At 40.6% G+C, this 14,809-nt stretch overlaps 1 pseudogene across 1 annotated transcript; it reads left to right on the forward strand.

The window, feature by feature from the left end:
- Positions 1 to 10,737: 10,737 nt before the first annotated feature.
- Positions 10,738 to 13,975, forward strand: LOC309828447 (ubiquitin-associated protein 2-like; annotated as a pseudogene). The gene has a single exon. The product of its transcript is annotated as a ubiquitin-associated protein 2-like (transcript).
- Positions 13,976 to 14,809: the final 834 nt, after the last annotated feature.

The following is a 14,809-nucleotide window of genomic DNA, read 5'->3' on the forward strand; positions in this document are numbered from 1 at the left end:
TTTTCCTGGACCCACTGTGGGGTTTCAGGCTGCCATGTCATTATTTTATTAACACTAGTGTAATCACCTAAGTGGGAAAAGAATTTGAAAAGAATAGATACATGTATATGTATAACTGAATCATTTTGCTGTACACCTGAAACTAATACAACATTGTTAATCAACTATACTCCACTATAAAATAAAAAGAAACAAACCCATTTTAGGTGTCCACAGAGTTAGACTCAAGTAAGGCTTAACCCCTTACCTTGTCTACCCCTTCTTTTACCCTCATTTATGCCAGAGGCACAGACCTATGTCTGTGACTTACACATTTTGATCTCTAATCCAAGATAGTTCTCTTATTTGTGGATCTCTACATTTAACTTCCTGCTTGACCTCTTCATTTGTGAATATCAAAGGCAGCACACATTCAGTGTGGCTAACACATACTTTGCAATATTTGCTCCCAATGCTGATCCCCTTCCAATGTTCCATTGTGGCAAATGTCACCACCATGTAGCCCCTTGTACCAGCAGGAGACTTGGTAATCTTCTTTTCATCTTTTTCTCTTTTATTTCCAATAAGCATCCCAACACCAGATTCTATAAATCTCATCTCCAATATACTTCTGGCTTCATTTCTATTTCTTTGAAAGCCATCATCATAGGCCACCTGGGCCACAGGTCTTCTATCCTTTCTGTTCATTTCCCATGTTGCAGCCAGAATGATACATTGAAAGTGAAAATCTAGGGGGAGACTTTCAAGATGTGGAGGAGTAAGACATGGAGATCACCTTCCTCCCCACAAATACATCAGAAATACATCTACATGTGGAACAACTCCTACAGAACACCTACTGAACACTGGCAGAAGACCTCAGACTTCCCCAAAGGCAAGAAACTCCCCATGTACCTGGGTAGGGCAAAAGAAAAAACAGAGACAAAAGAATAGGGACAGGACCTGCACCTCTGGGAAGGAGCTGTGAAGGAGGAAAGGTTTCCACATACTAGGAAGCCCCTTCACTGGTGGGGACAGGGCGTTGTGGGGTGGGGGAAGCATCGGAGCCATGGAAGAGAGTGCAGCAATAGAGGTGTAGAAGGCAAAGTGGAGACATTCCTGCACAAAGGATAAGTGCTGACCAGCACTCACCAGCCTGAGAGGCTTATCTGCTCACCTGCCTGGGTGGGCAGGGGCTGGGAGCTGAGGCTCCAGCTTCAGAGGTCAGATCCCAGGGAGAGGACTGGGGTTGACTGCATGAACACAGCCTGAAGCTTGTGGGCCACAGCTTGCCAGGAGGTAGTCTGGGAAAAAGTCTGGAACTACCTTAGAGGCAACAGACCATTGTTTCGGGGTGCGGGAGGAAAGGGGATTCAGAGCACCGCCTAAAGGAGCTCCAGAGACAGGCACAAGCCGCGGATATCAGTGTGGACACCAGAGACGGGCATGAGACGCTAAGGCTGCTGCTGCAGCCACCAAGAAGCCTGTGTGCAAGCACAGGTCACACTATCTATGCACCTCCCCTCCTGGGAGCCTGTGCAGCCCGCCACTTCCAGGGTCCTGTGATCCAGGGACAACTTCTCCAGGAAAACACACAGTGCGCCTCAGGCTGTTGCAACATCATGTGGACCTCTGCTACCACAGGCTTGTCCCACTTCCGAACCCCTCCCTCCCCCTGGCCTGAGTGAGCCAGAGCCACCGAATCAGCTGCTCCTTTAGCCCCCTCCTCTCTGGGCGGGAACAGACGCCCTCAGGTGACCTACATGCAGAGACTGGGCCAAATCCAAAGCTGAACCCTGGGAGCTGTGCGAACAAAGAAGAGAAAGGGAAATTTCTCCCAGCAGCTTCAGGAGCAGCGGATTAAACCTCCACAATCAACTTGATGTACCCTGTATCTGTGGAATACCTGAATAGACAACAAATCCTCCCAAAATTGAGACAGTGGACTTTGGGAGCAACTGTAGACTTGGGGTTTGCTTTCTGCATTTAATTTGTTTCTGGTTTTATGTTTATCTTAGTTTACTATTTAGCATTTATTATCATTGGTAGATTTGTTTATTGATTTGGTTGCTCTCTTCCTTTTATATATATATATATTTTTTTTTCTTTTTCCTTTTTCGCTTTTTGTGAGTGTGGATGTGTATGCTTCTTTCTGTGATTTTGTCTATATAGCTTTGCTTTTACCATTTGTCCTAAGGTTTTGTCTGTCCTTTTTAATTCTTTTTAAATACTTTAAATTTCTTTTTAATTTTTAGTAAATTTTTAAATTTTTTCTTTTAAAAACTATATTTTCTTTCTTTCTTTTTCTTTCTTTCTTCTCTCTCTCTCTCTCTCTCTCTCTCTCTCTCTCTCTTTCTTTCTCCCTTTTCCTCTGAACTGTGTGGTTGACAGGGTCTTCATGCTCCCACCAGGTGTCAGGCCTGTGCCTCTGATGTGGGAGAGCTGAGTTCAGGACATTGGTCCACCAGAGAGCTCCTAGTTCCAAGTAATATCAAATGGAAAAAGCTCTCCCAGAGGTCTCCATCTCACCACTAAGACCCAGCTCCACTCAATGACCAGCTACAGTGCTGGACACCCTATGCAAACAACTAGCAAGCCAGGAACACAACCCCACCCATTAACAGAGAGTCTGCCTAAAATCACAATAAGGTCACAGGCACTGCAAACACACCACAGGATGTAGTCCTGCCCACCAGAAAGACAAGATCCAGCCTCATCCACCAGAACACAGGCACCAGTCCCCTCCACCAGGAAGCCTACACAGCCCACTAAACCAGGCTTAGCCACTGGGGGGCAACACCAAAAACAATGGGAACAACAAACCTGCAGCCTGCAAAAAGGAGACCTCAAACACAGTAAGTTAAGAAAAATGAGAAAACAGAGAAACACACAGCAGATGAAGGAATAAGGTAAAAACCCATCAGATGAAATAAATGAAGAGGAAATAGGCAGTCTACCTGAAAAAAAATTCAGAGTAATGATAGTAACAATGATCTGATATCTTGGAAATAGAAAGGAGAAAATACAAGAAATGTTTAACAGAGACGGAGAAGAATTAAAGAGCCAACCAACAACAATGGACAACACAATAAATGAAATTTAAAATTCTCTAGAAGGAATCAGTAGCAGAATAATTGAGGTATAAGAATGGATAAGTAACCTGGAAGATAAAATAGTGGAAATAACTACCACAGAGCAGAAGAGAAAAAAAAAAAATGAATGAAAAGAATTTAGGACAGTCTCAGACTTCTAGGACAACATTAAATGCACCAACATTCAAATTATAGGGGTCCCAGAAGAAGAAGAGAAAAAGAAAGGAACTGAGAAAATATTTGAAGATTTATAGTTGAAAACTTTCCTAATATGGGAAATAAAATAGTCAATCAAGTTGAGGAAGGTCAGAGAGTCCCATACAGGATAAATCCAAGGAGAAACAAGGCAAGACACATATTAATCAAACTACCAAAAATTAAATACAAAGAAAAAATATTAAAAGCAGCAAGGGAAAAACAACAAATAACATACAAATGAATCTCCATAAGGTTAACAGCTGATTTTTCAGCAGAAACTCTGTAAGGCAGAAGGGAGTGGCAGGACATATTTAAAGTGATGAAAGGAAAAAACCTACAACCAAGATTACTCTACCCAGCAAGAATCTCATTCAGATTCGACAGAGAAATTAAGACCTTTACAGACAGGCAAAAACTGAGTGAATACAGTACCACCAAACCAGCTTTACAACAAATGCTAAAGGAATTTCTCTAGGCAGGAAACACAAGAGAAGGAAAAGACCTACAATAACAAACTCCCAAAAATAAGAAAATGGTAATAGGAGCACACATATCAATAATTACCTTAAATGTAAATGGATTAAATGCTCCAACCAAAAGACATAGACTGGCTGAATGGATAGTAAAACAAGACCCATATATATGCTGTCTACAAGAGACCCACTTCAGACCTAGAGACACATAAAGACTGAAAGTGAGAGCATGGAAGAAGATATTCCATGCAAATGGAAATCAAAAGAAACCCAGAGTAGCAATTCTCATATCAGAAAAAATAGATTCTAAAATAAAGACTATTACAAAAGACAAAGAAGGATACCACATAATGATTAAGGGATCAAACCAAGAAGAAGATATAACAATTGTAAATATTTATGCACCCAACATAGGAGCACATCAATACATAAGGCAAATGCTAACAGCCATCAAAGGGGAAATCAAAAGTAACAAAATCATAGTAGGGGATTTTAACTCCCCACTTTCACCAATGGACAGTTCATCCAAAATGAAAATAAATAAGGAAACATAAACTTTAATGATACATTAAACAAGATGGACTTAATTGATACTTATTGGACATTCCATCCAAATTGATATTTACAGGACATTCCATCCAAAAACAACAGAATACACTATCTTCTCAAGTGCTTATGGAACAGTCTCCAGGATAGAGCATACCTTGGGTCACAAATCAAGGCTTGGTAAATTTAAGAAAATTGAAATCTTATCAAATATCTTTCCCAATCACAACACTATGAGACTAGATATCAATTACAGGGAAAAAAACGTAAGAAATACAAACACATGGAGAGTAGACAATACACTAGTAAATAACCAAGAGATCACTGAAGAAATCAAAGAAGAAATCAAAAAATACCTAGAAACAAATGACAATGAAAACACAATGACCCAAAACCTATGGGATGGAGCAAAAGCAGTTCTAAGAGGGAAGTTTGAAGCAATAAAATCCTTTCTCCAAAACCAAGAAACATCTCAAATAAACAACCTAAACTTACACCTAAAGCAATTAGAGAAAGAAGAACAAAAAAACCCAAAGTTAGAAGATGGAAAGAAATCATAAAGATCAGATCAGAAATAAATGAAAAAGGAATGAAGGAAACAATAGCAAAGATCAATAAAACTAAAAGCTGATTCATTGAGAAGATAAAAAAATTGATAAATCATTAGACAAACTCATCAAGAAAAAAAGGCAGAAGACTCAAATCCATAGAATTGAAAATGAAAAAGGAGAAGTAACAACTGACACTGCAGAAATACAATGGATCATGAGAGATAACTACAAGCAACTATATGCCAATAAAATGGACAACCTGGAAGAAATGGACAAATTCTTAGAAAAGCACAACCTTCCAAGACTAAACCAAGAAGAAATAGAAAATATAAACAGACCAATCACAAGCACTGCAATTGAGACTGTGATTTAAAATCTTCCAACAAACAAAAGCTCAGGACCAGATGGCTTCACAGGAGAATTCTATCAAACATTTAGAGAAGAGCTAAGACCTAACCTTCTCAAACTCTTCCAAAATATAGCAGAGGGAAGAACACTCCCAAACTCATTCTACGAGGCCACCATCGCCCTGATACCAAAACCACACAAAAAGAAAGAAAGAAAACTACTGGCCAGTATCACAGATGAACATAGATGCAAAAATCCTCAACAAAATACTAGCAAACAGAATCCAACAGCACATTAGAAGGTCTTACACCATGATCAAGTGTGGTTTATCCCAGGAATGCAAGGATTCTTCAATATATGCAAATCAATCAATGTGATAAACCATATTAACAAACTGAAGGATAAAAACCATATGATCATCTCAATAGATGCAGAAAAACCTTCTGACAAAATTCAACACCCAGTTATGATAAAAACCCTCCAGAAAGTAGGCATAGAGGGAACTTACCTCAACTTAATAAAGGCCATGTAGGACACACCCACAGTCAACATCATTCTCAATGGTGAAAAACTGAAACCATTTCCTCTAAGATCAGGAAGAAGACAAGGTTGTCCACTCTCACCACTATTATTCAACATAGTTTTGCAAGTTTTAGCCACAGCCATCAGAGAAGAAAAAGAAATAAAAGGAATCCATATCAGAAAAGAAGTAAAGCTGCCACTGTTTGCAGATGACATGATACTATACATAGAGGATCCTAAAGATGCTCCCAGAAAACTACTAGAGTTAATCAATGTATTTGGTAAAGTAGCAGGATATAAAATTAATGCACAGAAATCTCTTGCATTCCTATAAATAATGATGAAAAATCTGAAAGAGAAATTAGGAAACACTCCCATTTACCACTGCAACAAAAAGGATAAAATACCTAGGAATAAACCTACCTAAGGAGACAAAAGACCTGTATGCAGAAAATTATAAGACATAGATGAAAGAAATTAAAGATGATACAAACAGATGGAGAGATATACCATGTTCCTGGAGTGGAAGAATCAACATTGTGAAAATGACTATACTACCCAAAGCAATCCACAGATTCAATGTAATCCCTGTCAAACTACCAATGGCATTTTTTACAGAACTAGAACAAAAAATTTCACAAATTGTATGGAAACACAAAATACCCCAAATAGCCAAAGCAGTCTTGAGAAAGAAAAAAGGAGCTGGAGGAATCAGGCTCCCTGACTTCAGACTATACTACAAAGCTACAGTAACCAAGTCAGTATGATACTGGCACAAAATCAGAAATATAGATCAATGGAACAGGATAGAAATCTCAGAGATAAATCCACACACATTGGTCACCTTACTTTTGATAAAGGATGTAAGAATATACAATGGAAAAAGACAGCCTCTTCAATAAGTGGTGCTGGGAAAACTGGACAGCAACATGTAAAAGAATGAAATTAGAACACTCCCTAACGCCATACACAAAAATAAACTTGAAATGGATTAAAACCCTAAATGTAAGGCCAGACACTATAAAACTCTTAGAGGAAATCATAGACAGTACATTCTAATACATTAATCACAGCAAGATCCTTTTTGACCCACCTCCTAGAGAAATGGAAATAAAAACAAAAATAAACAAATGAGACCTAATAAAACTTAAAAGCTTTTGCACAGCAAAGGAAAACATAAAAAAGATGAAAAGACAACCCTCAGAATGGGAGAAAATATCTGCAAATGAAGCAACTGACAAAGGATTAATCTCCAAAATTTACAAGCAACTCATGCAGCTCAATATCAAAAAAACAAACAACCCAATCCAAAAATGGACAGAAGACCTAAATAGACATTTCTCCAAAAAAGATATACAGATTGCCAACAAACACATGAAAGTATGCTCAACATCACTAATCATTAGAGAAATGCAAATCAAAACTACAATGAGGTATCACCTCACACCAGTCAGAATGGCCATCATCAAAATATCTACAAACAATAAATGCTGGAGAGGGTGTGGAGAAAAGGAAACCATCTTGCACTGTTGGTGGGAATGTAAATTGATACAGCCACTATAAAGAACAGTATGGAGATTCCTTAAAAAACTAGAAATAGAACTACCATATGACCCAGCAATCCCATTACTGGGCGTATACCCTGAGAAAACCATAATTCAAAAAGAGTCATGTACCACAGTGTTCATTGAAGGACTGTTTACAATAGCCAGGACATGGAAACAACCTATGTGTACATTGACAGACGAATAGATTAAGAAGATGTGGCACATATATACAATGGAATATTACTCTGCCATAAAAAGAAACAAAACTGAGTTATTTATAGTGAGGTGGATGGACCTAGAGACTGTCATACAGAGTGAAGTAAGTCAGAAAGAGAAAAAAAAATACCGTATGCTAACACATATATATGGAATTTTAGAAAAAATGTTTTTTAAGATCCTAGGGACAGGACAAGAATAAAAACGCAGACGTAGAGAATGGATTTGAGGACATGGGGAAGGGGAAGGGTAAGCTGGAGCGAAATGAGGGAGTGGCATGGACATATATACACTACCAAATGTAAAATATTTAGCTAGTGGGAAGCAGCCGCAGAGCACAGGGAGATCAGCTCTGTGCTTTGTGTCCACCCAGAGGGTTGGGAAAGGAGGGTGGGCAGGAGGGAGACATAAGAGTGAGGGGATATGGGGATATATGTATATGTCTAGCTGATTCACTGTGTTATAAAGCAGAAACTAACACACCATTAAGGCAATTATACTCCAATAAAGATGTTAAAAAAAAAAAAAGAAAGTGAAAATCTAGTGGTATCAATTATCTGCTACAATATTTCAATAACATAGAATTTCCTTTAGGGAAAAGACAAACATTCTTCTCGGGTCTCTAGACCATGGCCTTAAAATCCAGCCTCATCCTTAAAGATCCATGTTCCCCTCAGACCCCAGGGGTTTTCAATATACTTTGTGTTTCTTTTTTCCTTGCTTTATTAACCCCCACCCTACCATGACAACACACAGCATCACTGCTACTACATCAAAAGTAATAGTATAAATACTACTTTTCTTTTGAAAAATGGTATCCACTCCATCAGAAATAATTGAGTTGAGCATCTGGTGTAGAGTAAGTACAGATACTCTTAGCACTATTGTAAATTTTCGTCTTTATCTATATCTACAGATATTATGAACTAACTTTAATTTTTCTTATACAATTACTGAGGTTCGTTTCACAAAATTTGGAAAATAATGTCAAGAAAAAAGAAAAAAAATTAAAATCACCTAGAATCCCACCATCCAGGAGAATGACTTGGACATTTTGTATGTTTTTAAATATATTCTTTACAAAAATATGCCAGGTCAGTTACTTTCTTAAAGAGAGCATCTCTGACTTGGACAAATCTTCATGTACAAAAGGAATATCCTTGAGATTCCTGAATCATAGCCATCAGGATTTAACAAATTCTAGACACCAAAGGAGGAAGTGGAAAGGACCAGTGTTAGCTCAATTTCAAAATGCAAAATAAGATTCAAGTTGTGAGTTTAAGCTGAGGATTCAAGAAGAGTGAAGTTGATTTGGAACATCTAGCACCACACGATTAATCAACAAATTTTAAGGAATGGCTTCTAGTATATCTAATGTCATGTCAGCATTTTCTGCAGTTAAAAATCTCTACTTTGATGATATCAAAGAATCCAAAGCTTTAAGAATGGATTGTGAGTCATTTTACACATATTATTATTGATAATAAAGGCACAGTAATTCACCTTTTGTAAGACTCCGGCTTCAGAATTTTCCCATCGTGGTAATGTATTTGGGTTGTACAGAGAATTATAAATATAATTTATTTAAAAAAATTCAAGTTCCAAATGTTTCTCAGTAGGTTCAAAGATAATATAGTTTGTTGGAAATGGATTTTAAACTTTTTCTAAGATGATTGCAAGTTAACATTCTTGTGTGAGTATTAAAACATTTACAGCCTTCAAAGCCAATTTAGTTACTTATATAGTTTTAAGGATTATAGCTTTTAAATATTAATTTCACCATTTAAACTAATTAGTAACATTAAAATGACTCATTCAGAGAACTAACACTTATGTCAGTTTATTTACTATTTCAGCAAGCCAAAAAAAAAAAAAAGAAGGAAATTGTCTTAAGGTGAAAATACATTTGAAATTAGTCATTGAACAAAATTTCACTGAGATAAGAATAGTAACGTGCTTTGGAAGCACTAAGAATAGAGTTAGTCTCGTGACAGCAGAATAATATAACACCACTTGTTAAAAAAATAGAATCATTTATTCATTCAATCAGTTATTTCAATCAGTTATCACATGATGCAAAGAGAAGCCAGGCTCTCCTGTTTTGAAGGAGTTAGTCAGTGAAATAAGAAAGGAAGTGGTTTCAAAACAATGTGGCAACAATTACAATCGACCTAAGTATGGTGACTTTGGGGAGCATAGAGGAAAGAATGTTACCATAAATCTACACACTCTACCATGTTTTTCTGTAGACTTAATAAATAACATAACTTGCACATGTATTTGTGGCTATTTTTTAAACGTGTTTAACAGTCTCTTGAATAAAATTAATAATCTGATAGCATTTTCATTTCATAATATTTTTGAGTAAACATATACAAAAGTCAATGACGGTCCTAAGGATGAGTCTTGTTAATAAATATATATGTATATATACACACATACATACATATATTTTTGTTGTTATTGCTAATTTAATAAGGAATACTCATAAAAATAAATTTGAGATCCATCATTTTGTCGCCTGAACTCTTTTTTACAATACACATATTTTAAATGAAAATGAGTAACCTAGGCATAGCAAGTAGGTTTTAGCCCTGATTGACTGATGAAGTTCACCTGACATGCAATTGTATTGAGAATTCTAAAGATGTCTGGACTAAGTGGGAAACAATATAGTTATTGATTATCTATGTGCTATAGGCACATGAAAGGGGAATATTGACCCACTATGCATGCCACCCTTGGAGTGGGTTAACCACACAGATGACACCTGAGGAGCATCACGAACAAGGAAGCACATTAAAATTAAATGTTGCTGGGGAAGTTAGGTGTGAACAGTCATTCAAAGTCGAGGTGCTCCACTTGCACGCCCCTTACAGATGAGTCAGCTCTCACCTGTGACAGAAGGAAGGAAGTGGCTGAGGGGTAATGTGAGGGAGTCCGGCTGCAGACCAACTCCTTGTATCTCTCATTTATGTTATGCTCGTGAGAAGAATCAGACAGAAGTGTGCTTGGAGATGTATTGCTTTATGTTTGGGTGTGATTGATTTTCCTGACTCATCCTTTAGGGGAGAAAAGCAGCCTTTTACCTAGACACCACAGGTCCATGATCACCATAGCTTTTCAGTCACAAAAGACTTTGGGACAACACTAGGGGACAAAACAGCATGTTGTGCAGTTACATTCAAACAATTCTTTAAAAACTGGCATGAGGAGGAGACTGAGTATTCTACGTTGTAAATATTGTTATTCGTATATACTGTAAATGATGACATGGGTGGGCATTAACCGAGCCCGAGGAAACTGGGAACAACCTGAAAATTAAAACCAGACACAGCACAAGCAGCAGCCCTGGGCCACTGAGGAGCAACTTCGACTTGCACAGATGATTTTGGACCATAATGATGCTGGCTTTGAGGAAAAGGTGAAACAACTGATTGATATCACAGGCAAGAACCAGGATGAATGTGTCATTGCTTTGCATGACTGCAATGGAGATGTCAACAGAGCCATCAATGTACTGCTGGAAGGAAACCCAGATATGCATTCCTGGGAGATGGTTGGGAAGAAGAAGGGAGTCTCAGGACAGAAGGATGGTGGCCAAACGGAATCCAACAAGGAGGGCAAAGAAAATCGAGACCGGGACAGAGACTATAGTCGGCGACGTGGTGGGTCACCAAGACGGGGGAGAGGTGCCAGCCATGGACGAGAGTTTTGAGGTCAGGAAAATGGGTTAGAAGGCACCAAGAGTGGAGCGCCTTCTCGAAGAGGCACAGAAAGAGGCAGAAGAGGTCATGGCCGAGGCAGAGGTGACTCTGGTAGGTGGGGAGGAATGTTTTCTGCTCAAGGAATGGAAACCTTTAATCCAGCTGATTATGCAGAGCTGGCAAATACTGATAACTATGTCAATAACAGCTGCAATACATAGAACAGCACTGGCCACTTTGAACCCGATGATAGGATGAGTGCATAGAGGACTGCAACAGAGGAGTGGGAAACTGAAGACGGGAATGAAGATCTTTCCGAGACCAAGATTTTCACTGCCTCTAATGTGTCGTCAGAGCATCTGCCTGTGGAGAATGTGACAATCACTGCTGGTCAGAGAATTGACCTTGCTGCTCTGTTGGGGAAGACACTGCCTTCAATGGGGAATGATTCATCTAATCTGGATCCATCTCAGTCTCCTTCTCTTCTCCAGCCTCTGGTCTTCAGTAACTCGAAGCAGAGCGCCATATCGCAGCCTGCTTCAGGGAACATGTTTTCTCATCACAGTATGGTGAGCATGTTAGGGAAAGAAGTTGGTGATGTTGGTGAAGCTAAAAGTGGAAGCACCACAGGCTCTCAGTTCTTGGAGCACTTCAAGACTGCTCAGGTCCTGGCTCAGTTGGCAGCTCAACATTCTCAATCTGGAACAACCACCACCTCCTCTTGGAACATGGGCTCCACCACACAATCCCTATCGCTGATGCAGTATGATTTGAAGAACCCAAATGATTCAACAGTGCACAGCCCCTTTACAAAGCACTAGCCTTTCACCCCGTCTTCAACTGTGATGGAGGTGTTCCTTCAGGAGAAGCCACCCACAGTGGCTACCTCCACTGCTGCACCTCCCCGCCCCAACCCATGTTCTCCTCTGCCAAGCAAATCCACCTCGACTCCTCAAATGTCTCCTGGGTCTTCAGACAAACAATCCTCCAGTCCTCAGCCAGCTCAGCAAAAACTGAAACAGCAGAAGAAAAAAGCCTCCGTGACTTCTAAGATTCCTGCTCTGGCTGTTGAGATGCCTGGCTCAGCACATATCTCAGGGCTCCGCCTGCAGTTTGGGGCATTGCAGTTTGGGTCAGAGTCTGTCCTTTCTGATTATGAGTCTACTCCCACCACGAGCACCTCTTCAAGCCAGGCTCCAAGTAGCCTCTATACCAGCACGGACAGTGAATCTTCATCCACAATTTCATCTAACCAGGAGTCCAGTTATCAGAGTGGCCCAATTCAGTCGACAACCTATACCTCCCAAAATAATGCTCAGGGCCCTCTTTATGAACAGTGATCCACACAGACTCAGTGGTAACCCAGCTCCATCTCTTCATCATCCCAAAAGGACTTGACTCAGGCAAAGAATGGCTTCAGTTCTGTGCAGGCCATGCAGTTGCAGAACCCGCAATCTGTTGAAGATGCTACAGGCTCTGCACCTTCCACTTCTAGCATCCCCCCTCTCAGTGAAACGGTATCTGCAAATTCCTTACTGACGACAGCCAATCAGTACTCATCCTCCTTGGGTGGCTTGAGCCACAATGAGGAGATTCCAAATACTACCAGCACACAACACAGCAGCATGTTATCTACTCAGCAGAATACCCTTTCATCATCAACATCTTCTGAGCGGACTTCGACATCCACTATTTTGCACACAAGCATGGAGAGTGAGGCAAATCTTCATTCTTCCTCCAGCACTTTCTCCACCACATCCAGCACAGTCTCTGCACCAATGGTCAGTGTCTCTTCCAGTCTCAATAGTGGCAGGAGCTTGGGCCTCAGTCTAGGCAGCAACTCTACCATCATAGCCTCCACTTGAAGCTCAGTTGCTATGACTTCAGGAAAAGCTCCTCCCAACCTCCCTCCTGGGGTCCTGCTGTTGTTGCCTAATCCATATATTATGGCTCCAGGGCTGTTACATGCCTACCCGCCACAAGTATATGGTTATGATGACCTGCAGATGCTTCAGACAAGATTTCCATTGGATTACTACAGCCTCCCATTTCCCACACCCACCACTCCGCTGACTGGGAGGGATGGTAGCCTGGCCAGCAACACTTATTCTGGTGACCTCACAAAGTTCGGCCATGGGGATGCCTCGTCCCCAGCCCCAGCCACAGCCTTAGCCCAGCCCCAGCATAACCAGACACAGACTCACTACACCATGCAGCAGACATTCCTGAACCCGGCGCTGCATCCTGGCTACAGTTACAACAGCCTGCCATACTACACAGGGGTTCCGGGCCTCCCCAACACCTTCCAGTATGGGCCTGCTGTGTTCCCTGTGGCTCCTACCTCTTCCAAGAAGCATGGTGTGAATGTCAGTGTGAATGCATCAGCCACCCTTTTCCAACAGCCAAGTGGATATGGGTCTCATGGATACAACACTGGTGTATCAGTCACCTCCAGTAACACAGGTGTGGCAGATATCTCAGGTTCTGTGTACTGCAAAACCCAGCAGGCCTTTGAGAAACAAGGTTTTCATTCCAGTACTCCTGCTGCCTCCTTCAACTTGCATTCATCCCTAGGAAGTAGGGGGCATCAATCTGGCCACATCTGCTGCCTACCCACCTGCCCCCTTTAGGCACATTCTGACCCCCCATCAGCAGCCTCACTCCCAGATCCTTCACCATCACGTGCAGCAGGATGGCCACACAGGCAGTGGGCAATGTAAGCAGACCAGCTCCATCCCACAGAAGCCCCAGACCAGCAAGTCTGCCTACAACAGTTATAGCTGGGGTCCCAATTGAGTCCCTGACTCTCTTCTCCTGGTCCCATCTTCTGAGAGGGCTTCTCAGCCTGGTAACTACGGAAACAGCATTAAAGAGAGAAAGGAATGTGGGGGAGGTTCTGCTGCACCCACCCCCAGCGGCCCACCCCATGCCTCAGCTTCATGTCTGTACCATCCCCACTCTGTTGTATGTATTATAGGATTTATATTTTCTCCTTTTTTTTCCTTCCTTTCCTCTCCTCCTCCCCCACTGGATTCAAGATTATGAAACTTTGCTGTGGGCCCTGCCCTCCCTTTTCCTCCTCCTGTTCACCCTGGTGGGGTTTGGGGGAGGGGGGAAGGGGGGACCCCCAAATATATATCAGTCCAACAGCCCTAAGTCTCCTTCTTTATTATTAGGAAACAAACCAACAACAACAAAAAATGGCATCATGAATATGAACAGCATTGTCAGATGAATTAGTTGAATTGTTTTTTTTTTTTTTGTACTGTGTCCTGAAATTTAATGGATTAATGTGTCTGGTATATGTAAAAAGAAAACCTGTACTACAAAAAAACACACACCAAAACTGGCATGAATGACAAGCAGAGATTAACAGCCTTGAAATGCTGAGCTCCACTGAGCAACAGAAGTCTTAGCTTGGTAGAATAACAATCTAGATATGATCGTGGATATACATAACATATTCTTGTTGAATATAAAATCAAATTAATACCAGTACGTTAAATGGTAGGACATTTTTAGAGTACATTTTTCCCCTCGGCATGACCTATCAAGCTTGACATTTCCCGACTTTTTGCCCCTACATTTTCAGTCCCTTCTCTCATGCATTTTTATGCATACAGAATTGAA

The sequence above is a fragment of the Grampus griseus genome (assembly GCF_964374135.1).
Source record: "Grampus griseus genome assembly, chromosome: 10".
Classification (NCBI taxonomy): Eukaryota; Metazoa; Chordata; class Mammalia; order Artiodactyla; family Delphinidae; genus Grampus; species Grampus griseus.